This window comes from Schistocerca gregaria, chromosome 1 (assembly GCF_023897955.1).
Source record: "Schistocerca gregaria isolate iqSchGreg1 chromosome 1, iqSchGreg1.2, whole genome shotgun sequence".
Lineage (NCBI taxonomy): Eukaryota > Metazoa > Arthropoda > Insecta > Orthoptera > Acrididae > Schistocerca > Schistocerca gregaria.
Genome location: NC_064920.1, coordinates 682,545,735 through 682,570,667, shown reverse-complemented (window position 1 = coordinate 682,570,667; position 24,933 = coordinate 682,545,735). Strand labels below are relative to the sequence as shown.

General features: G+C 42.6%; 1 protein-coding gene and 1 long non-coding RNA gene across 6 annotated transcripts in view; one reads left to right on the top strand and one right to left on the bottom strand.

The window, feature by feature from the left end:
- LOC126363410 (USP6 N-terminal-like protein) overlaps positions 1–24,933 on the bottom strand; it is a 273,601-nt gene that overhangs the window by 47,405 nt on the left and 201,263 nt on the right. The window lies entirely within an intron of this gene.
- LOC126363523 (uncharacterized) overlaps positions 13,994–24,933 on the top strand; it is a 155,407-nt gene continuing 144,467 nt past the window's right edge. For all 4 annotated transcript variants that reach the window (XR_007566248.1, XR_007566249.1, XR_007566250.1 and 1 more), the window contains exon 1: positions 13,994–14,142. This is a non-coding gene — a long non-coding RNA (uncharacterized LOC126363523). The remainder of the gene's footprint in view (positions 14,143–24,933) is intronic.

The following is a 24,933-nucleotide window of genomic DNA, read 5'->3' as shown; positions in this document are numbered from 1 at the left end:
GCAGGCCTGACACTTCAGTCTGGAACCGCGCAACCGCTACGGTCGCAGGTTCGAATCCTGCCTCGGGCATGGCTGTGTGTGATGTTCTTAGGTTACTTAGGTTTAAGTAGTTCTAAGTTCTAGGGGACTGATGACCTCAGATGTTAAGTCCCATAGTGCTCAGAGCTATTTGAACCAATACTTGTTTCCCATAATGAATGCAGCAGAAGTGTTTACAAACAGTACTGATAAGAAAAAGTCGCTGACCTTGTAAAGAGATAAGCGGGTGAGGTTAAAACATGCATTTGTCACAGATTCCTACGACGTCTGTCAATGGTTGTGAATGTTTGCTGGAAGCAGGTTGAGCAGTTGGCTTTAAATTCTGTTGACATCTAGGTCAGTAGAAACCAATCACTGTGTCACTCACATTGTAAAAATAGAAGCAATTGGTGGCGGCTCTTTCGAAGAAAACACCCCGCCGTTCGCCCGATATGCGAATATTATACAGGGTGCCCCCTTTACCTTGGCCACCCTAAATAACTGTTTGACCAGATGCAAATTACAAAAATGTTTCAAGCAAATGTTCTTCAGCCATCAGGGGGACATCAGTCAGCATGATTGCCTTCGTTGTAGCTTTGTTTTTTACAAAAATATGAACAGTGGTATGATTTTTTTTTAAATGGCACCCTGTATTTTTTATTCGGTAATTCATTTCCTCTCCTAAGACCTATTCAAACATTTATCACAGTGTGTACCATTCACTGAAACACAAAGTTATTAATTACATAACACAACATTGACTTTGAGCCCGGGATCACAAACTTGTCCACTTGCTGGAGATGACAGAAAGCAAATGAAAACCAAGTCAAAACATAACACAAAAATGACTATGACTCTCTATTGCCCAGGAAGAGAAAATTCAAAGGTGCTCAAAGTGGTGAACCTGGACACCGATGCACTGGTGCACTCGTTGAATGACAGAATAATTTCCTGCTTCCAGTGTTGCTTGCTGAAGAGAATTACAAGCAAGCACGATACGTTCCTGCATGTCCTCTGGAGTTGTTAGAATATGGCGAGAGACAACGTCTTTAATGCATCCCCAAAGAAAAGAGTCCAGAGGATTTAAATCAGGAGACCTAGCTGGCCAAGTAACTGTTTCTCCTCGACCAATCCCTCTGGCAGGATACCTTCTGTTCAGAACACGACGTGCACGCAAGGCATCATGTGCTGGACATCCATCGTGTTGATAACACATACGAATTCTGGTTCTTAGAGGAGCTTCATCCAGAAGAGGAGGAAGAATTCGTCTGAGGAAGTTGGTATACGCTGTGTCGTTTAGACTACCATTGCTGAAAAAAGGGCCAATAATTGTAGTACCAAGCATCCCACACCAGACGTTAACTCTCCATTGACGCTGATGTTCCACCTGCCTAAGCCATCGTGGGTTGTCGCTGGGCCAATAATGCATGCTCCTTGTATTTACCTGTCCTTTATTTGAGAAGAAACATTCATCGGTAAATAGAACATTGGAGAAGAAGTTCGGGTTGGCGAGGATTTGCTGCTGTGCCCACTGACAGAACACGATTCTGGAAATCATTTCCATGCAATTCTTGATGTAGGTGTACATGGTAAGGATGTAACCGGTGACGTGTAAGAATACGATGTACACTGGTTTTAGGAATACCAATCTCGTGTTCAAGCTGTCGTGTGCTCACATGTGGATTCATAGCAACGGAAGCGAAAACGGTAACTTAGGCAGCTTCGTCTGTGCGAGTGCTACTACGATTGCGTTGCCATGGGTTGAAACTTCCAGTTTCCTGAAGCGTCGCAACAAGACGAGAAACTGTCCGTTGGAAAGGTGGGTTCTTCTCAGGATATCGCTCTCTGTACAGTTCCGCTGCCTGCGCAGCATTTCGCCTACCTTCAACAACAACTGTAAAAGTAAAGTACGTCGATGCAATTTGTAGGAAGGACAGCCTTTACTGTATGCCTACTCTACTCAACAGTATTTAAAAGGACTAAATTACTGTACTAAATGTACCTGACCGCATATCGTGGTCGTGCGGTAGCGTTCTCGCTTCCAGCGCCCGAGTTCCCGGGTTCGATTCCCGGCGGGGTCAGGGATTTTCTCTGCCTCGTGATGGCTGGGTGTTGTGTGCTGTCCTTAGGTTAGTTAGGTTTAAGTAGTTCTAAATTTTAGGGGACTGATGACCATAGATGTTAAGTCCCATAGTGCTCAGAGCCATTTGAACCATTTTGAACTAAATGTACCCGTACATATGGAAACAGTATTGTAATTACTGTTCTGCTAACTTACATTTCCCATAGATGAGTAGCATTTCTACCTTCTCTTCGTAGGTGTACATTCTACAACTGACGATGGTTGACGGAATGACGGGTGTGCTTTCTACTTACGTTTACATTTGTCCTCTGTCAACGTCAGCTCATAGATGTGTTCCATTACGCCGAGTACCTGCACAAAGCGCCGGGAGCGTCAACATCAATGTTGCGTTATGTAATTAATAACGTTGTGTTTCAGTGAATGGTACGCTGTGAAACATATTTGAATAGATCTTTAGGAGAGGAAATAAATTACTGAATAAAAAATACAGGGTACCATTGAAAAAAGTCATACCGCTGTTCATATCTCTGTAAAAAAAAACAAAGCTACAACGAAGGTAATCATGCTGATTGTTGTCCCCCTGACGGCTAAAGAACATTTGCTAGAAACATTTTGTAATTTTCATTTGGACAGACACTTATTTAGGGTGGTCAAGATAAATGGGACACCCTGTGGAAACAAACAGGGCCGCACAGGAAATGTGTGACCGTATTATTTCTGAATAAACAATTTACTGTCACGAAAAACTCAGATGAACATATACTAACATTAAAAACATTTTGAGGAGATTTGTTCTATCTCAGCACATGCTCAATATATCCACCATTTTGATACCTAACTTCCTCCACACGAACGATGATGTTGGTGATAATCCTACGGCACATGACTTCCATGATTTCATTGCAAGCTTGAAGAATAAGGCGTCTGAGCCCCATTAAATCATGTGGACATTTTGGGAAAATTGATTCGTTGAGGTGCCACCAAAGAAAGAAGTCACATGGGTTTAGGTGTGGACTACTGGGGAGTCAAAATTGTCCGTCATCGAAACGACCAGGAAATCTGAGTGAAACGATCCACATGTTGAAATGCTCGTCTAAGAATTCCAACATAGTATTTTCAGTATGTGGCCTCGCTTCATCTTGCACGAACCACTGTACGTTGAAAGGCAGTGCCGTAGCAAGAAGCCGTGGGACGAAGTTATTGCGGAGCATGCTCATATAATGCGCACTGTTTGGTCACAGTTTCTTCAAAGAAAAAAGATCCATTGCGTCTGTGGCTAAAAACTGCGATCCACACACTGTAATCCTTGGAGCATTAGTGGCCGAGCGGTTCTAAGCACTACAGTCTGGAACCGCGCGACCGCTACGGTCGCAGGTTCGAATCCTGCCTCTTGCATGGGTGTGTGTGATGTCCTTACGTTAATTAGGTTTAAGTAGTTCTAAGTTCTAGGGGACTGATGACCTCAGATGTTAAGTCCCATTGTGCTCAGATCCATTTGAACCATTTTCTCTGAAAGTTACAAATGGTTAACAAGCCAGGCGAAAGAAAGCAGAAGTGATAGTAGAACTTTTTGAATGATAGCAATGCAAGTGTCCACGAGGAGCGACCCCACTTAATCTTTACAAAAAATGTGAACGTAGGCTTCAGTTTAGAACGGCACTTCCCATCCAGCCCTCAGCGTTTCCCCTAAATGCCTGCCCATAACGTACACTGCAACCGGTGCCGTGCCGTCTGTGCATCTATCGGCCGCTTCATTCTGCGCGGACCTTGGGCGATTTGTCGGACTTCTCTGTAGAGCAACTCATAACGCTTCAGTATTCTCCGGTGAACAAACAGGCTTCAGCCGAGGTAGCTTCGCTTCCAATACTGCTCCTTCCAGTGCGAATTGATAATACAGCCTGTGAATGTTTCTCTTACAGGGGGCCTAACATATGTTAAACTTTCTTTCAAACTGCCTCAGAGTCACAACAGGACTTTTCGTTTCGTGAAAAAGTAACACAACTGCCTATAGCCGCTGCGTTGTTAATCGTCCGTTGTTGGCCATATTCTACACTCTAGTCTCCTAGCGAAGATATCGCGAATTACGCGTCATTTCGTAACTCGTTTGTTTCTCCAAGATGCTGATGAGATGCTCAACGGAATAAACATTGAGACTCATAAATTATGTACGAAACAAACGGTGACAAATTTCGTGCTCCACCCTGTAGAGAAGAGAAGGTCGTGTATGATTTAAATTTCATTCTTTCCTAATATGAATTCAACACCTGAGCCACTACACTACACGACCACCTTGCTCAGTTCCAGAAAAGGAGAGATGAATCGTAAATAGTCTACTATACCGATTTACTATTGTTGTAATTCGTCGGGGGGAAGCTATGTTGTCCGTGTGCTCTTCTTTAACTGAGGATTTTTCAGTGGCAGCCAGCACGAAGAAGGTAATGGTTCTCCTGTAGGTCGTGCCTTACAAGAAGTATTTCAGTGCGAAGTTTGCGTAACCGCACAGCACCGGAAATTATTTCTTTGTCAACCGGTACTCAACTCTGGTTATGAGCTCGTGTGTTCCATTTAATGGACTTTATTATCACCACCGTCAACATAAGTAGAGCGCAGTCGCTTTGCGCTAAGATGTACCTTTCTACAACTGGTTGCCACTTAAAGAAGTGAGTGGCTTCATGTAATAAACAAAACAAAAAAGACTACAAGGGAAATTTAAAAAAAATGAAGGCCATACACTGCGAAGGAATAAGTGTAGACTCTCGCAGCGCTTCGTGTCGTGAACGTAAAACCACTGTGGAGCATTAAAAACACCGAAAAAGTGTTTGCTGAGAATGTTGCCTGAATCGGAAAAGCGCACAACTATAAGCCATTTTGCCGGCCGCTGTGGTCTCGCGGTTCTAGGCGCGCAGTCCGGAACCTTGCGACTGCTACGGTCGCAGGTTCGAATCCTGCCTCGGGCATGGATGTGTGTGATGTCCTTAGGTTAGTTAGGTTTAAGTAGTTCTAAGTTCTAGGGAACTGATGACCACAGCAGTTGAGTCCCATAGTGCTCAGAGCCATTTGAACCATTTTTTTATAAGCCATTTTTCACACGAATAAACCTGATGTAAACAAACCCAAACGCGATGATTGGTCAGAAGCCGTAGCACACGTGTGCTGGTGTTGTTACGCTGTTGGAAGTAGGTCCTACTATGTATTAAATAGCTTATTACTAAGTTACGTTAAATGAAACTTTAGGATATTCAAATGTATTAACAGGCTTCAAAGTTTTCCTTAATCACGCTTTAGCTACAATTTTACCTGGAGGTAGCAGCACACAGATTCTCATCAATACAAAAACAAGCAGTTCTCAACAAGCTCTGCAGCATTTTGCTCTGATTGTCTCGCTGTTATTGCACTGTATGAAAATGGCAGAAGCTGCTTTCCGTTCCGTGGTGAAACACCTGCGTGGAATACGGTTAAAAAATACCAAGGAATAGGCTGTGTTTAATGTTTTTCATAAATTTAGGGAGATAATCGACTTTGAAGTTTTTCCAGCTTTGTATATAATGCAGTTGCAAGTGATTCCTAGTCGAATGTGCAGCGCAGTGGGTTGCGTAAATGTACACTCATGGAAATGGAAAAAAGAACACATTGACACCGGTGTGTCAGACCCACCATACTTGCTCCGGACACTGTGAGAGGGCTGTACAAGCAATGATCACACGCACGGCACAGCGGACACACCAGGAACCGCGGTGTTGGCCGTCGAATGGCGCTAGCTGCGCAGCATTTGTGCACCGCCGCTGTCAGTGTCAGCCAGTTTGCCGTAGCATACGGAGCTACATCGCAGACTTTAACACTGGTAGCATACCGCGACAGCGTGGACGTGAACCGTATGTGCAGTTGTCGGACTTTGAGCGAGGGCGTATAGTGGGCATGCGGGAGGCCGGGTGGACGTACCGCCGAATTGCTCAACACGTGGGGCGTGAGGTCTCCACAGTACATCGATGTTGTCGCCAGTGGTCGGCGGAAGGTGCACGTGCCCGTCGACCTGGGACCGGACCGCAGCGACGCACGGATGCACGCCAAGACCGTAGGATCCTACGCAGTGCCGTAGGGGACCGCACCGCCACTTCCCAGCAAATTAGGGACACTGTTGCTCCTGGGGTATCGGCGAGGACCATTCGCAACCGTCTCCATGAAGCTGGGCTACGGTCCCGCACACCGTTAGGCCGTCTTCCGCTCACGCCCCAACATCGTGCAGCCCGCCTCCAGTGGTGTCGCGACAGGCGTGAATGGAGGGACGAATGGAGACGTGTCGTCTTCAGCGATGAGAGTCGCTTCTGCCTTGGTGCCAATGATGGTCGTATGCGTGTTTGGCGCCGTGCAGGTGAACGCCACAATCAGGACTGCATACGACCGAGGCACACAGGGCCAACACCCGGCATCATGGTGTGGGGAGCGATCTCCTACACTGGCTGTACACCTCTGCTGATCGTCGTTGGGACACTGAATAGTGCACGGTACATCCAAACCGTCATCGAACCCATCGTTCTACCATTCCTAGACCGCCAAGGGAACTTGCTGTTCCAACAGGACAATGCACGTCCGCATGTATCCCGTGCCACCCAACGTGCTCTAGAAGGTGTAAGTCAATTACCTTGGCCAGGAAGATCTCCGGATCTGTCCCCCATTGAGCATGTTTGGGACTGGATGAAGCGTCGTCTCACGCGGTCTGCACGTCCAGCACGAACGCTGGTCCAACTGAGGCGCCAGGTGGAAATGGCATGGCAAGCCGTTCCACAGGACTACATCCAGCATTTCTACAATCGTCTCCATGGGAGAATAGCAGCCTGCATTGCTGCGAAAGGTGCATGCTCTGTTGCCTGTGTCTATGTGCCTGTGGTTCTGTCAGTGTGATCATGTGATGTATCTGACCCCAAGAATGTGTCAATAAAGTTTCCCCTTCCCGGGACAATGAATTCACGGTGTTCTTATTTCAATTTCCAGGAGTGTACGTGAATCAAATTTAGTTATTAAGTGCGTTGGATCAAATGACTCCCGTATCATCTTTTCTTTCCTCGTTCAATTTAAAATACCTATATTCGTAATTATAAAACACATTATGATTTTTTTATGAATAATGCGCGTCTTCTTGTTTCTCATTACACACTGGACGCGAAATTCCTGCTTCCATTACAAATACAAATTCTTTTAATTATCGATGTTTTGCGATAGACTGTTCATAAAAGTTGTTTAAATTAAGAAAACTTAACAATTTCATTTTAAAGCAAAAATGGAAAACTAAGTCCTCTTTATTTGGACTGTGTCCATAGTTTTATACCATAGAGGTAGATAAGTATCACAGGAACATGAAAAACAATCATTTTGTTAGCTTTCATTTGGTGCAGTGTAAATGAGGCTTCACACTAATTCACTTCCATTCGCTGTAGTATGCACCAGGGTATAGAACATGGAAATGATATCATATGACAATTTTCCCTTGGCTGGGAACCAGTCATAACATACTTTTTACATGAAATCACTGCCTCAATTAGATTAAGTTTCTACTGTTCATTTATTTCACTATCACGATTTCAGATGTGGAGCTATTTTCAAGTGCGAGGGCAAAAGTAAGTACTGCTTCTTAAATTGTGTTGTACATCAACTGTTATGAAATTGTGCTTTGCACTTTGTTATCCAAATTTTATACGCTTCAATTTGAAAATAATTCTACAGCCGAAATCGCGATAGCGAAATAAATGCATAAATAAATGTCAAATGGCAGCAATGATTTCATTTGAAAGTCCCATATGGCTTCTGTGCAGGAATAGCAGTTGCTGCTTTATATCATCATATATGTTCGATAACATTTGGGCAGTAACGAGTGCTCAGAGTTCTTTATTTTCACAGCATCGAACACATTATACAAATGTTGCTGTTTTACAATTGGTACTGTACCATTATAATGTGAAACCAACAGAACTGATCTGGAGCCAAGATGCGGGATTTGTCTCGAGAAGTAACAAAACTTACGCTGTCAGACGTACTGGAACTAACGCACGCAGCTTTTTCACACGTCACTGCCGAACGCTGGCTGGGATAGAACGGCTCGTCATAGAAGAAGAGCAAATGCTGCGCCTGGTTGGCTTCGTGGACTCAGTTGTTGATAGGCTCGTTATCAATGTAGCACGTGGCACTTCCCGAACTGAAATGTATTTCTCGAATTCGGATAAGGAAGGACCTAAAAGATTACCAGACGACTGGCTGTAAATTTACCTTCAGTGGCTTCATTATTTAACTATACCGTGAAATCTTTCAATACTCTCTTACGTTACACACAACTTATGCAGAAAAATTACCTACCCTGTGGTTAAGTCAGGAATTTTCATTGTACTTGTTTTTAATTACGATAGTACGTTAGCTAAAAACGATGACGTGTTGTGGTTTTCGTCTAGTAGCCTAAGGAGCGCATTGCGGGAGATTTGCAGTGTATTATTTCATTCTGCTCAAAAATTAAATAAGTAAATGACATTCGAAGCTGTATTGCTCCTCTGCTCGTCGCTTTTTACGTGCGAAGTGCAGCTGGCCATGTCACTGCACTCTAGCTGTACCAACTGACCGGCCAGTGCTGTCCCAAGTTAAATGAGCCGGTAAAGCTGTTGTCCTGTAAAGTCGATGTGCGCGCAACGCACAGTACAAAACGTATTCTTATTATCGTACTTGACAATACTCGAGACAGCTTGGCTGCAATCCCTCGAGAAACGGAAATCCATTGAGATTCCAGCGAACGCGGAAGGATACATAGTGCAATGTTTACATCAGGTTTATTCTTATGATGAACGGATTATAGTTCCATGTAACTTGCAAGCAGAGTAGGCCTTTAGCTGACGTGAAGCCCTGCGTAAAATTTCTCCGCGAGGCTCTGCTGCATGTGTCATTTACTCCCCTTCCTGGTCCCTCCACAAAAGGTATACCTTTGCAACGTTTTAAAATAATTGTAAGTTTCATAGTTGACTTACTAGCAATTTACCAATAGACTATTACTTTAGCAGACCTACTGTTGTGACAGGAAAATAATTCATCAGAGAAGGAATCTTAATAGGTATGGTAATTACTAAAATGCTAATAATGAAAACTAGCTTTCCAATGAGAATCCTTCGAACTTAATGAAATTCAAATTCAAGTAAAGTTCACAGATATTGTTTGGGATACACTCTTATATTTTAATCGCTTCACTGTGCTCTATATTCACATGAAATCAAAAGATTTGGAAATTATGGACACTAAAGGTATTCTGATTTTCTCACTTTACACAAAACGCTTTTTCCTTTGCTTTTTGTCGAGCGCATTCATCAACAATATCATCAAAATTCACTTTTGAAACAGTATCGTGTTCCACTGTTAACATGGCAAGAGAAAGGAGGCGTTCTTGCAAGATGCTGTGTCTGAAAAAATTCTTGATCAGTTTCAAACATAAAAACCTCTTTTCAACGGAGGCGACGGTCACTGACGTGTTTAGCAAAATTCTGTAGGCAATATAAATGTCCAGAAAATGATTTACAATTTCATTTACGCATTTTAATATTAGCACTGGAGTTTTCATATCCTTGAGCACCATTTCTCTGAACACTCTGGTCTCTGTCAAAGGTTCTCATGCAATAATAACTTTCGAAAGTTCACCATTTATGTTTATACTTCGCTCTTTCTCAAGTTGCTTTTGCATGTGTTTTAAACATTTTGGAGAAAACAAAAAGCCGAGTATTTCGGAATACTTAGCAAATTGCCCAAACCTTTCTTTCAAGCTTTTTAATACTTTGCCAACTACAGGGCGTAAAAAATCAATTTTATATTTCTCCTCTGGAAGTAGTGCCCTGCAAACTACGTCATCACTTTCGTAATCAAATTGCTTCGTCTTCTTGTCAGTTCTCTTTACTCGAAATTTTGACTCAATCTGTTAACTTTCTGCTATCCCTTTCGCAGTTATCTGCGCATCAACAAAACCCTCCTCATGTAAGTTCACAATAAACTTCACGAAGATTTCGCAGGATTTACATGTCGCTTGCAGGTTCATGTTTTCTGCTTGATGCTAGATCATACCACATGACAACGCTTACCATGAACTCGAAGTCTTCTAATTCGTTCACAGAAAGACCGCCCCTGACTGCGGCGTGCAGCTGTCAGGTTATATTTTACATCCGTGGCGGGCTAGTGTGTGCATGATGCCGGCAGAAACAGAAAGACTGATTGAGTATTTTTGTACGACATACGACACAGTGATAATAAAACTGTGATGAAAAACGCGGCAACAAGGAAGAAAATTGACGCAAGTGTGTATCAAACAGGTGGTTCTTTGTTTATTAATAAATGCGCAGTTGCGTGATATAGTACCAGACGAGTGTTGTAGTTTACAATACAGTTCAGTTGAAATAGTAATGTGCTTGCATAAACTAGTGGTGCCGTTGTACTACAATTTAAGCGACAAATACGCCGCTGTGACTGCAGCTTCTGCAGTATCGATTGTAAGGCTATAGTTCTTAAAAAAAGACTCATCACTCTTGAGCGAGCATACCACACGACATCCCCTGCATGTTTATTTACTGAAAACTGCTTTTAAGGATCTTCCAAGGCCACTGATTTGGGGAAAGGGTTCATCAGGTAGGTTTCTAATTTAAACCCTCCATCACATGTCAGCACATGAGGGACAGGCATGTTTGCGCCTGACAGTGGTTGACACAGCATACAATTTTCCTCATGAATTCGTGGAAAAGTGCAGAGTTTTCAAAACTTGTGCTGTCACAGCGTTTACCATAACTGCCCACGTCGATAACCATAGAGTTGAAATCGTGATCAATAACTGCAAGCAGGACAATTGAAAACAAGTTTTTGTAACACAAATAATTTGCGCAACCGTTTTTAGGACACTTCCCATCTAAGCTGCCAGTGCAATTAGGAAATAGCCACCGCCCCATCAATTACGTCTGTTTCCTTCAGATTTCCTCTGCTGGTTGCAATAAATGCAATGGTCGTAAATCATTGTACAGGACTTGACACACACATTTGACTAAGCAGGGGAGAGTCGTCCTTCCCATGCGGAATTAAAAAGCGGTGGTGGTGTGTGAATCATCAGTGTCCAGTTCACAAGGATTCAGCTGCAAAGAAAATTGTGGATATCAGAAATTCGAAATCGGTTCCATCTCCTCTAGCTGCTGAGAATCGAAGGGAGGAAACGTCAAATTAAACGCAGCTCAGCAGACGAACACGATTGTCAACAAGAAGAAATCGGATTAGACTGTTTTGAGATCTGGAGAAGGATGAAAATGTCATATTCCAAGATTACACAAATTCCTCAGGACGAATTACAACAGAGAGTTAACGCATACAGAGCATATAGCTTAAAATTTTCATTTCTCTCAAATATCACCAAACTAGAAGCTGTTCAGATTTTATGATGCCGCGTAGAAACGTAGAGCCGTCTATAATTATGACATTGAGAACACCTTCGGTGAACAATGTAGACATTTTAAAAGCTGTATCTATTGTATATAAAGTAAGAAGATGCTGACAAGTTGTCCTCTCTTCCATTTCTCTTTAGAACGTTAGTGATGTCTATCCAGATGTGTACACAGCACTCAAGATTAACAACTGTACTCCAGCAACAAACTGTTCAGCTGAAAGGTCCTTTTCAATTTTAAAACGGATTAAGAACTACCTACGGACAACAGACTCTCAAGAATGACTGGTCAATCTTGGAGTACTAACCATAGACTCAGGCGTGACAGTCAGTCTGTATTTTCAGGAAGTGATAAATGAATTCGCAAATACAAAAGTGAGAAGGAAGTTATTTCCCTAAACTCGTTATACTTTGGAAAACGTCAGTTAAATGGTATTGCATCACGTATTTGGGACTGACTAAATGTCACATTGCAGTGAAGTAATTTTGGTATATCGTGTGCTGGATGCTACGCAGAATCCATGTAGAAAGGTCGATCATGTTTCATTCTTCGAGCAGCAGTACTACTTTCCTTTTTCTCGGTGGTGGTTTCGTGAAGGCGTTACACTGAACTCAGTCTTGCATAATAGTACAGATCGGCCTTAGTACGATGTTTGCAGCGGTAGTTTGGAGATATTCCTGTGTCAGTACAACAGCAGTTTGTGTCTTGTCCTCCGGACGGTTCTGCATACTTGCAAGCAAGGCCGACCTTAGCACGCCTTCCCATTTTTGTAGATGCTTCCTGTTCCAGCACTTTTGAAGGAACCAAACTCAGAACGCCTTTTAGAAATGTGTTGAGTGAGAAAATGATGCCTTCAGTACCTATTATACGTGTGATTGTCCCTGATATATCCTGGTAGAAACGTTCATAAGACGACGACTTGCAAGAGTACATTGCTTCTTTTTCATATACTATTTTTTTCGCATTTTTCTTCTCTTTTAGAAACAGTTTTATTTGACGTTTTAAAGAGCGGAGTGCGGGTGATTTACTATAGTTTTCAGACTGTCTTCACATTACATTGTGCTCCTCACTTTCTACTGCTCTCACAGCATTTTCAGTCTCCCGAAACTATAGACAGAAATAAATATTTAGCAATGTTTTTGGACCTCCTGTTTGATGCACAGTTCACACTGTAAGCGCATCTAATTTATCTGAAGACAGGATTCTTCAGGGTGCTGAACGACTTAAAGTAAAACAAAGATTTCATGTTTGCTTCAGTTTTAGAGTTTTCGTTTGAATCAGATTGACTTAATCATATGGCTTATGTCACGTAGTTGTAAAAACGATCACACCTCAAAACTGCGAACCTTACTGGCCACGAAGCGCTCTTGTTCGTGAAACGATCGCTGTACTAGCTTTTGTTTTGAAGTATGTGAACAATCGTCTGCTAACCGATAGCAAGGAAGCCAGGAAACGTGGCAGTCGTACGTTGTAGGGGCTGTTGTTCGCTCCTCTTCCTTCTCCACCACCAATACCGGCATCTCCTTTTATTATATGCCCACCAATGGATAAAATTGTGAACAAGTCATTTCTGATTCATGCGAAGTGAGAGCCAGTTATGTTCGCTGCCTGACGGAGTATTAGTTCTCAAAGTTTGTTGCCTCGAATGACTAGCCTAATAGACTCACTGGAGTACGAAAGGACAGTGCCCTAGAATAATTTTAAATTTTACGTTTCGTCCTGTTCTAATTGGCCGCTGTAGATAGCGGTATTTCTAAATTCTCATTACATACTTAGAGAGCTTGTAAGTTGTAGTGGGACAGAGAAGTTACTGTTCTGGAGAGGAAATTATTAAAAAATAGTGACCGTAAGCGCTTTGCTTCATAACGTTGCGTCCTATAGTATAAACTTGTCACCGCAATAGTTACGGTATGGAAATGATGTTTGAGGGGTTGCAACATAAAAGTAGATTCCTGTCTTGCGAAATATTAGGCGTCTTAGTTTGAATGCATGTTAGTACATTTTCTCAAACTTTTCAACAATTCTTAGGCCAGCTCCGATATTCAAATAAACAGATCAGCATTTGCCATTTGGTCTGTACGTTGTATACCCTCGGCGTCACAACGTATCGCACACGTTCGAGCAATATTCGAGCGTAGTTTGTTCATGAAATTATAAAACAATCTCTTTCCTCCACGAACAACAGTTTCTTAGTGCGCTACGAATGAATAAAATCCTACAGATACACATGGCTGAGCGTAAGAGATCGAAACTCTTGGACAACTTCCATGCCCTTGCTCAGAAAATGGGTACGGAGACGGTGCTCTTCATTTCCTAAGCCATTTACAGTTCCCATTACATGAGCGCAGCATGGACCCCTAACGTCACTTGATACAGACACGTTCAGATGATAGCGGAACAGAAAGCGCCCTTAGGCAACTGGGGGCGAAGTCCCTTAACACCGAGTCCGAGCCCGCCCTTGCTGCTGATTCGGTTACTGCCGCAGCGTTTCTCAACTGCCCTATTTAGATCGGGTTGCTTGCAGCTCGAGGTGAACGGCTAGCCACTACTACTGCATTTCGGCAGCGCACGAGTCAAGGAACCGCCGCCGCTTCGAATTTCGCGTTGGTACGTACCGGGAACTAAAATGGCTGACGTGTAAACACCATACTAGGAATAAACTTTTATAATTTGCGTCGATACACACTCTCAGTTCGTTAGTCAGATTGTGAGAAGTCGTCGTTTAATGTTTCTAATCTGATTTTTTCTCCTCATTCACCGAAAAAATACATGCATTTGCTAAGTTATTGTTCAATATCAGATAGAAGCTGATTGTTAGTGCCGTCTCTCTGTCGTCCGTATACGATTTTTCTCTCTTTCTCGCTAATTTGCAGCTTTAATATTCCCCCCCCCCCCCCCCCCCCCCCCTTATTGTCCTTGCGATGCAAGTGCGCGTAGATGACTGATCAACATAGCTGGAAGTTCAGAGCGTATTGAAACAGGCAATTATTCTGTGTGCATTTAGGAAGAAAAATTATCCAAATTTCTAGATCAGCGTATAAAAAAAGGCTTTACAGAAAGTGTACAGCATGCCATGGCAAAAGCTTTATTTTATACTGGTAGCGTACCGGAATTTCTTTAAAAAACGCATGCCGGTATTTGCAGTGATTCTCAATCTGAGAATGCTAACAATAGTTTCTGAGTTTGTGGGCATTTTATGAGGTGCTTTTACAATTGTTATGCTTTGACCCTGTGCTCTGGGTTTGAAGAACATTTCTGCATTGTTTTGTGACTCCAGGGCATAATAAGATCTTGATAATGGTTATTGCTGAATGGATAACCTGAACTCACATGGTGTCATCAGTGTTCTGTAGCAAGACTAATTCATATCTTAGAAATAGCAGTTGGAGTTTAGTGCACAAGGTGATGCCAATGCAGATGGACGGATAGAATTGCGGTGCATTCAGTATAGCAACAGAGCTATCTAGTAGTCATCAGCATAGGCAGGTGCATGAAATCAAAACTAAAGCAAGCAAAAAATGCTTGCACCTCTATATGAAGGAAACTATATTAAATAAAATGAAGTTATTGTACTGTAGATCAATGGAAAACTGACAAAAATTACAATTTCAGCACCTCACATAACAATTGCATGGAGTGCAATGAAATGTCAAGAATTTAATTTGCACATGTAAACTACTGAATGATGTTGTTAGGTGTCATTTTGAATATGGCACCAACAAACCTTTTGGGCAGAGTGTTCCAGCGACCACTTCTCTCGGCATAACACGAAAATTTTATCTTTGTGCATATCCAGATTATGCCTATGTGATCAACAGCACTGCTTCTGGGAGTGCAGAAAGCATTGTGACAGCAGAAAATGAAATGGACGCTCCTGAGCCGATAAAGCAGCAAAATGCAGGTCTGCTAACATTTAAATAAAAATGTACTTTTTCACAGAGAGCTGAAATGTTCACCTGATCTGGGAAAAGGTCATAGTACTGTGACATACTCTTTTAAAGCTGCCCATAAATCATGGCATTAATTCTTTCTGTTAATTTCTTGCTAAACAGGTGACATTATTAAGATGCAAAGCTTCTATTGATAGGGGAAAAATTTCACATCATGATCTAGTCATATTGACATTGGTTATCCTGTATCCTTTAAGATAGTTGCTGAGCTATTTCATTATTCTCTCTATTATCTGTTTTTCTCCAAGTGAAATAGTGCTTCACTTATAATAAAATTGCTATCAAAGTCACATTACTGCCTCCCCCTGAAATAGGCCTAAATTTTATTTCTTTTGATCATCCACAATAGCACAAGTACAACATTATAATCACCAAACCAATTATAGTCATCTGCACAGTATTTTACACATGAAATAATGCAAAAAAACTTGTGACTATGAGAAGATATCCATAGGAAACCATTTACGTAAGGCCCATTTTCAAGACAGCTGTGTTTCCATCTTTTATCCTGTATAAAAAATAAGTAAGACAAAACATGAACATGGAGAGCAGGACCTTCATCTCTACTTCCACCCTAGGCTGTGCTTTTAAGCAGAAACATGACAACTGAATGCTGAAACAAGCTGAGAGTGTTTGTGCTGCAACAATGTCTATGGTTATACCAACAATGTCTAGAGTTACACCATAATTTTCTGAAATGACTGCATAAGACTAATGAATTCTTTTTGGGGTATCAGCTGGGTTATACCTTGATTTTGATTATCCAGCTTGGTGTTCTTATTAGAGAGGAAAGGTACATTAGGAAATGGATGAGCACCCAACAGTACTCAGACACGTAGCTACATGATGACAAGTAGGAAATTTGTCAGAATGTCACTCCAAAACAGGTATTTTATTCAGCTGATTTGCTGAGAAGAATTCATCAGTGCAATTCATCAAGAAAATTTACATTCACTGATTGCATAAGATGTTTCTGATTGTGATTTGCCCATCACATTTCAAATGTAGCAGTCTGCCTGGAACTTTTTAATGGGAGCAGGATGTGTGCCCCAGTGGATTACAGCCCTATTGTTAACTATACATTTATGACACTGTACTACATTTCATGGCACTCATAACAATCAACAACACTGTTCAGCTGTGTATGAAGACACATAGATGCAGATAAAAATACAGATTCAGTTGTCTTCTTCCAAGAAATTATGCCTAATGCTACAACAGCATAGCTACATTTCTTGTCTCAGTCTCCACAACAGTCTTGGCTATCTCAGTATTCCAAATTTCCATATACAGCATGGCAGCTCTGCTATATTTTCGTGCTATCTTTGTGTCCTCCAAGTAAGTAGCTAGTTGCATGCTTACAATGTGAGGCATGATAGTGCACTATATGTTGTGCTCTTGCCTTAATTTAAATTGTGATGTGTGTCACCTGCACGAATGCCTGCCAGTAGTCCTTTTTCTTTTGCATCCGCCACACAACTAAAATGGTGGTGTAATAAAACTACACACTACCTATCACACAAACTGACCTCAGAAAAGGAAGGCAGGGGTGCTCTTATGATAATGATGCAATATTTAAGACTAACACTTTGGTTATGATTACTGAGCACAGCTTTCTCACCATGGGCATTTTCAGTATTTTAACTGCATATATATGAATTTCTGTACTAAGACATTATTTTCACTTTCTTAGAATTGCAGATAGTCTGATCAGAAGGATCTGTGAACTGCTTCGCACTTGATGAGTTCACATTCAGTTGTGCAAGGATATGACACCTCCTTCAAAGGGAAACATCATTATCACCATCAGTTAATCTATAACAAGATACCATACAATACAGGCTCCTACTCAGAGACCGTCCCTCTCCAGAAAAACTGACATAGACTAGAATAAGCTGTTGTCTTACTGGATAGCTGACTGTAAAAAGTGAGCTAGCAATATTAAATCTAATTGCAAGTAGTGGGGTCCATTTGCAAATATGTACAGCACCTTACTCCTTGTATCACAATGGGGGCTGTATCAATAACCTTGACTGCATGATACCTGGGACTAATCTATGATTCAGGGCTGATGCATTATACACACACCAGACATCTTATTTTGAGATTACAACAAGTGATTAATAGTCTATATGCATTGGCTCATAACTGACATGGTGCGTATTCTGCCACTATGAACAACCAGCATCAATCACCGGTGTGACTTTCGTTAGATTACAGTGTTACATTTTACCATGGCGGCATCAAGTTAGCACTCAATGACTGAAGTGAAATACAATATTACTACATTACACTCAGGCGATAAAAGATGTGGGATACCTCCTAATATCATGTCAGACTTCCTTTTGTCTGATATAGTGCAGCAGCTTGATGTGGCATGGACCCAAGAAGTTGTAGGAAGACCTCTGCAGAAATACTGAGCCATGCTGCCTCTATAGCTGTCCATAATTGTGAAAGTGCTGCCGGTGCAGGATTTTGTGCATGAACTGGCCTCTCAATTAGGTCCTATGAATGTTTGAAGGGATTCATGTTGGGCAATCTGGCTGGCCAGACCATTCTCTCGAACTCTCCATAATGTTCTTCAAACCAATTATGGCGCAGTAACATGGCACATTGTCATCCATAAAAATCCAGCACTGTTTGGGAACATGAAGTCCATGAATGGCTACAAATAGTCTCCAAGTAGCTGACGATAACTGTTTCCAGTCAATGACTCAGTACATTCCATGTAAACACAGCCCACACCATTATGCAGCCACCATCAGCTTGCATAGAGCATTGTTGACAACTTGGGTGTGTCTTTGTGGGTTCTGCACCACACTCGAACCTTACATTAGTTCTCACCAACTGAAAGTGGGACTCGTATGACCAGGCCATGGTTTTCCAGTCATCTGGGGTACAATCAGTATGGTCACAAGCTCAGGAGAGATTTTGAAGGTGATTTTGAGAGTTTAGCAAAGGACACCACATCAGTTATCTGCTGCCATTGCCTGTTAATGCCAAATTTTGACATATTGCCCTAATGGATATGTTCGTTGTACATTCTACATTTATTTCTGCAGTTATATGCAGACGCCACTGCTTTTGATTGTTAAGTGGCCTTCGGCCTCTTTGTTTTCCGTTCTAAGAGGTAATGCATGAAATTTGATATTCTCGGCACACTATTGACACTGTATATCTTGGAATACTGAATTCCCTAATGATATCTGAAATGAAAGGTCCCATGCATCTAACTCCAGCTATCATTCCACATGAATCACCTGAATAAAAATGGTAGCTCAGCCAATGTGCTGCTGTTTTATACACTACTGGCCATTGCTACACCAAGAAGAAATGCAGATGATAAATGGGTATTCATTGGACAAATATATTATACTAGAACTGACATGTGATTACATTTTCATGCAATTTGGGTGCATAGAACCTGAGAAATCAGTACCCAGAACAATCACCTCTGGCTGTAATAATGGCCTTGATATGCCTGGGCATTGAGTCAAACAGAGCTTGGATGGCATGTACAGGTACAGCTGCCCATGCAGCTTCAACATGATACCACAGTTCATCAAGAGTAGTGACTGATGTATTGTGACTAGCCAGTTTCTCGGCCACCATTGACCAGACATTTTCAATTGGTGAGAGATCTGGAGAATGTGGTGTCCAGGGCAGCAGTTGAACATTTTCTGTATCCAGAAAGGCCCATACAGGACCTGCAACATCCTGTCATGCATTATCCTGCTGAAATGTAGGGTTTCACAGGGATCGAATGAAGGGTAGAGCCACGGGTCGTACACATCTGAAATGTAATGTCCACTGTTCAAAGTGCCATCAATGCGAACAAGAGGTGACTGAGACGTGTAACCAAAGGCACCCCATACTGTCACGCTGGGTGATATGCCAGTATGGCGATGATGAATACACGCTTCCAATGTGGGTTCACCATGATGTTGCCAAACACGGATGCGACCATCATGATGCTGTAAACAGAACCTGGATTCATCTGAAAAAATGCCATTCGTGCACCCATGTTCATCGTTGAGTACACCATCGCAGGTGCTACTGTCTGTGATGCAGCGTCAAGGGTAACCGCAACCATGGTCTCCGAGCTGATAGTCCATGCTGCTGCAAACATTGTCAAACTGTTCGTACAGATGATTGTTGTCTTGCAAACGTCCCCATCTGTTTGTTCAGGGATTGAGATGTGGCTGCACAATCCATTACAGCCAAGCAGATAAGATGCCTGTCATCTCGACTGCTAGTGATACGAGGCCGTTGGGATCCAGCACGGCGTTCCGTATTACCCTCCTGAACCCACCAATTCCATATTCTGCTAAGAATCAGTGGATCTCAACCAACGCGAGCAGCAATGTCGCGATACGATAAACCGCAATCGCGATAGGCTACAATCCAACCTTTATTAAAGTCGGGAACGTGATGGTACACATTTCTCCTCCTTACATGATGCATCACAACAACGTTTCACCAGGCAATGCCGGCCAACTGCTGTTTGTGTATGAGAAATAGGTTGGAAACTTTCCTCATGTCAGCATGTTGTAGGTGTTGCCACCAGCGCCAACCTTGAGTGGATGCTCTGTCAGTTAAATTTAGCATCTGTAGTACGTCATCTTCATGATGCAGCAATTTTAATGGACAGTAGTGTACCTTGCATATGTGATACTACCTCCATCTTTGCATGACTTTTGTCACCTCAGTGTAGAATCTTTATCAAAGTTATGCCATCAACACCAATCAGTGCTCTGCAGTGGAACTGCCTGTCCAGATTCAGTACCAGTACCCTGTGGATAAATATATGTTGCACAGAGTCCACACTCTGGAGTCCCCTCTTGTTCAGAAATTTGCAAATGGTAGGTACTTCTTCAGACAAATTATCAATTCTCTGTTGTTGTTGTTTCTTTCTCTTTTTTTTTTAAGGTGCTGTTGAATATTAATCACTATATAACCGGAACACCAGCAATCTGAAATTTGTTTTCCTCATGTGCTAGATTTCTGCAGGATCCACTTCTGAAATATTAAACATTAAGAATATATTCATGACAAGCATGCAAATTCAGTGGCCAGAAGAAATCAGAATATTCAATGACAGCTTGAAAATAACTGATCAATGATACATGGGTAATGCTTTCTTTTCTCCTGATTTCTGAGCACAGTGGTCATATAGCCTCCCTCATAACACATCAGAGTTTACAATAGAAGTAGAGGCCATCACACCAGCTCTCCAGTTCATCAGGTCACTAGAATAGAACAAGACCCTAATCATATCTGAGTCACAGAGTACACTATTGACTCACAGTACCACAGTGGCGTGAGAGTAATAACAACATATGTTTTATGAACCTAATTAAGAAGGTGATTAAGCTACAGCAATATGGAATGTCAGGAAACTTTTTCTGAATACCATTGTACTGGGCTTTAACAAAATGAGTATGATGGTCAAGATAAATGGGACACCCTGTATACTGGAGAGCCCTGTCTAGTGTTTAGAATGCAATTTTATCCTCTGGTGCAAAAGTATAGACACCATGCAGAAAACTGAAAATCCGCAGACATTCCAAAACAAGGTAAAGGAATACTAGCCACACCTGAAACTTACCAGACCTAGATTCAATTATGCAAATTCTGCAAAACTCTAATGTTTGTGTAAGAGACAATCAAAAAGTTTCTATTCAAAGGCCATACATCACAGAATTGATATGCCAATCAGGCAAAATTACCATGAGCACTGAGGCAATCAGCCCACTAATGCACCAGGTTGAAGATAACAGTTTGTTCTGCTGCATGAAGTAGTCTGTAACTACACTCCTGGAAATGGAAAAAAGAACACACTGACACCGGTGTGTCAGACCCATCATACTTGCTCCGGACACTGTGAGAGGGCTGTACAAGCAATGATCACACGCACGGCACAGCGGACACACCAGGAACCGCGGTGTTGGCCGTCGAATGGCGCTAGCTGCGCAGCATTTGTGCACCGCCGCCGTCAGTGTCAGCCAGTTTGCCGTGGCATACGGAGCTCCATCGCAGTCTTTAACACTGGTAGCATGCCGTGACAGCGTGGACGTGAACCGTATGTGCAGTTGACGGACTTTGAGCGAGGGCGTATAGTGGGCATGCGGGAGGCCGGGTGGACGTACCGCCGAATTGCTCAACACGTGGGGCGTGAGGTCTCCACAGTACATCGATGTTGTTGCCAGTGGTCGGCGGAAGGTGCACGTGCCCGTCGACCTGGGACCGGACCGCAGCGACGCACGGATGCACGCCAAGACCGTAGGATCCTACGCAGTGCCGTAGGGGACCGCACCGCCACTTCCCAGCAAATTAGGGACACTGTTGCTCCTGGGGTATCGGCGAGGACCATTTGCAACCGTCTCCATGAAGCTGGGCTACGGTCCCGCACACCGTTAGGCCGTTCCCGCTCACGCCCCAACATCGTGCAACCTGCCTCCAGTGGTGTCGCGACAGGCGTGAATGGAGGGACGAATGGAGACGTGTCGTCTTCAGCGATGAGAGTCGCTTCTGCCTTGGAGCCAATGATGGTCGTATGCGTGTTTGGCGCCGTGCAGGTGAGCGCCACAATCAGGACTGCATACGACCGAGGCACACAGGGCCAACACCGGGCATCATGGTGTGGTGAGCGATCTCCTACACTGGCTGTGCAGCTCTGGTGATCGTCGAGGGGACACTGAATAGTGCACAGTACATCCAAACCGTCATCGAACCCATCGTTCTACCATTCCTAGACCGGCAAGGGAACTTGCTGTTCCAACAGGACAATGCACGTCCGCATGTATCCCGTGCCACCCAACGTGCTCTAGAAGGTGTAAGTCAACTACCCTGGCCAGCAAGATCTCCGGATCTGTCCCCCATTGAGCATGTTTGGGACTGGATGAAGCGTCGTCTCACGCGGTCTGCACGTCCAGCACGAACGCTGGTCCAACTGAGGCGCCAGTTGGAAATGGCATGGCAAGCCGTTCCACAGGACTACATCCAGCATCTCTACGATCGTCTCCATGGGAGAATAGCAGCCTGCATTGCTGCGAAAGGTGGATATACACTGTTCTAGTGCCGACATTGTGCATGCTCTGTTGCCTGTGTCTATGTGCCTGTGGTTCTGTCAGTGTGATCATGTGATGTATCTGACCCCAGGAATGTGTCAATAAAGTTTCCCCTTCTCGGGACAATGAATTCACGGTGTTCTTATTTCAATTTCCAGGAGTGTATATGTTGCACATCCCCGTCTAACAGGAATTGGCAGTATTTCAAGGCCTTCTTTAAGGGCCTGATGGAGCGATAATCACATGAGAAAAGATAAGGACAATAGTGTGGGTGCTCATGTGTAAAGGCAGTGTAATATGTGCTTTACAACATTTGTGTTACAGGGATGTGCATTTTCATGAAGTTGCTGTTCCATTCCCCAATAGAGGGTTCCCATAGACATTCTACTCGATACACATTCTTTCTTTTCCATTGGATGTCTACTAGTGTTTGTCCTTCAGCAGCCAAGGAAAGAATAACAGCAGGTTGGCCCTGTTTGGATGCATTTGGTAATAACGTTTCCATAATTCACATTTCTGCATTCACCAAATGCATGTCGGAAAGACTTTAGCGCCACGCTAATCCTACATCAGAGTTTTGCTAAGCTGCATGTAGGTTACATCAACACCTTAAAATGGGAATTTTTTGATTGCCCCTTATGTATAACAGATTTTGACATTATCTATATATAGGCAGTTGAAAGTGGTTGTGTAAAGTAAATGCTCTGTTTGAAGGGTTATGTAAAAGTAACAGCTGAGTAGTCTAAGAGAAGGAGCAGTAGCTTTTTTTTCCAAAGTACCATTCTTGTTTTTCTCATAATACACATATATGGAAATGAAAAGTTTTACATTACAAAGCACCAGTCCAGTATTTATCAAACTTTGTAGAGATGTTCATCACATAATGGGTATTAAATGACTAAACCTTCATTCCATTTGGAACTGATGCTCATCAGCAATACCAGTGTAGGTGTGAACTTCACAATCTTGTACTCATTGTGGCATGGAAACAAACAGCCTATGATTGTCATCTTCAGGAATTAGTTGTCTGAAATGCATACAATGTTAGTTCATCAAGATTGCTGGCTAGAGGCTGGAACAAGTATGCATCTTCCCTTTGCATCCCAGACATGCAGTAGAGGTGACAAATCAGAGGACTGGGTACGCCATTCAAGGATCAATATGTACCTCAAGGTGTTTGTTGGGTAAACTGCAGTATGGGCCTTGCAGTGTCCTGCTGGAATATACCATTTGGTACCGTGGTTACAAAGGGTATGAAACAAGGTTTACTGTTCTTGCCACATAGCAATCAGCATTTAGCTTTCCTTCAACAATTACCTAATCAGTCCTGTCCAACAGTTGCCATACCAAGATTCCATGAGTTAGATACGAGTCTCAGGAGTGACTGGATTTTGTGACCTTCCACAAAGTCTCCAATGCAAGAGCATAGATAGTGAGGACATGGTGAAAGAGGCCCCCTTCCAAGGGCACAGGCAGTGGGAGTGTGCAAAACTGATTGGAAAAAAAGTTTTAGAAAGAAATATGGTCCACGAATCCAAGTCTCAGGTGTCAGTGGTAAACGGGGTATGGAAGCTTGAGATTTCAACCTAGATTCCTGTAACCTGTTCCTGACCATTTGTGGTGACATTGTTTCTGCAATCTCTGCCCAGATTTCAGCTTTTGTCATCTGTCTATTTGTCAGAGCCAGTCAAGTAATATTATGACCTTCTCATGGCATAATCCTTCTGGAAGGACCCGTGCTCACTCTTGTTGCCATGCTGTTGTCACAAATCCATTTCATCACTGCTCATTCTGCAATCACTGCACTATAGCTGACTGTGTGATGTGTTGGTAGTATGCTCCTATGCCTTCGTGCCAATGATTTGACCTTCCTCAAAATCCAAAAGATGGTGCGAAGGTGCACTTGCCCACCCTCTGTGCATTCTGTATGAAAAGTTCCAATAACATTAGATACTGCCAGTAGTCATTATGTAACTTTATACATTGGAAAGTAATTTCATCTACTCATCTAATCTTCTGCATTCTTCTGTTGTGCCACATCTCAAAAGCTTCTATTCCCTTTTTCTCTGAACTATTTATCATCCACATTCCACTTCCGTACAAAGCTGCACCCTTGGCAAAGACTTTCTTTGGGAAAGACTTTCTATTCTCTTTATATTCGATGTGAAATTTTTTTTCAAAAATGATATTCTTGCTATTGGCAGTAGTCATTTTACATCCTCTCTACTTCAGCCATCATCAATTATTTTGCTGTCCAAATAGCAAAATTCACCTGATATTTGTAGTGTCTCACTTCCTAATTTAATTCTCTCAGCATGATCTGATTTAATTCAATGAAATTCCATTACTCGTTTTACTGAATCTGATTCTCATCTTAT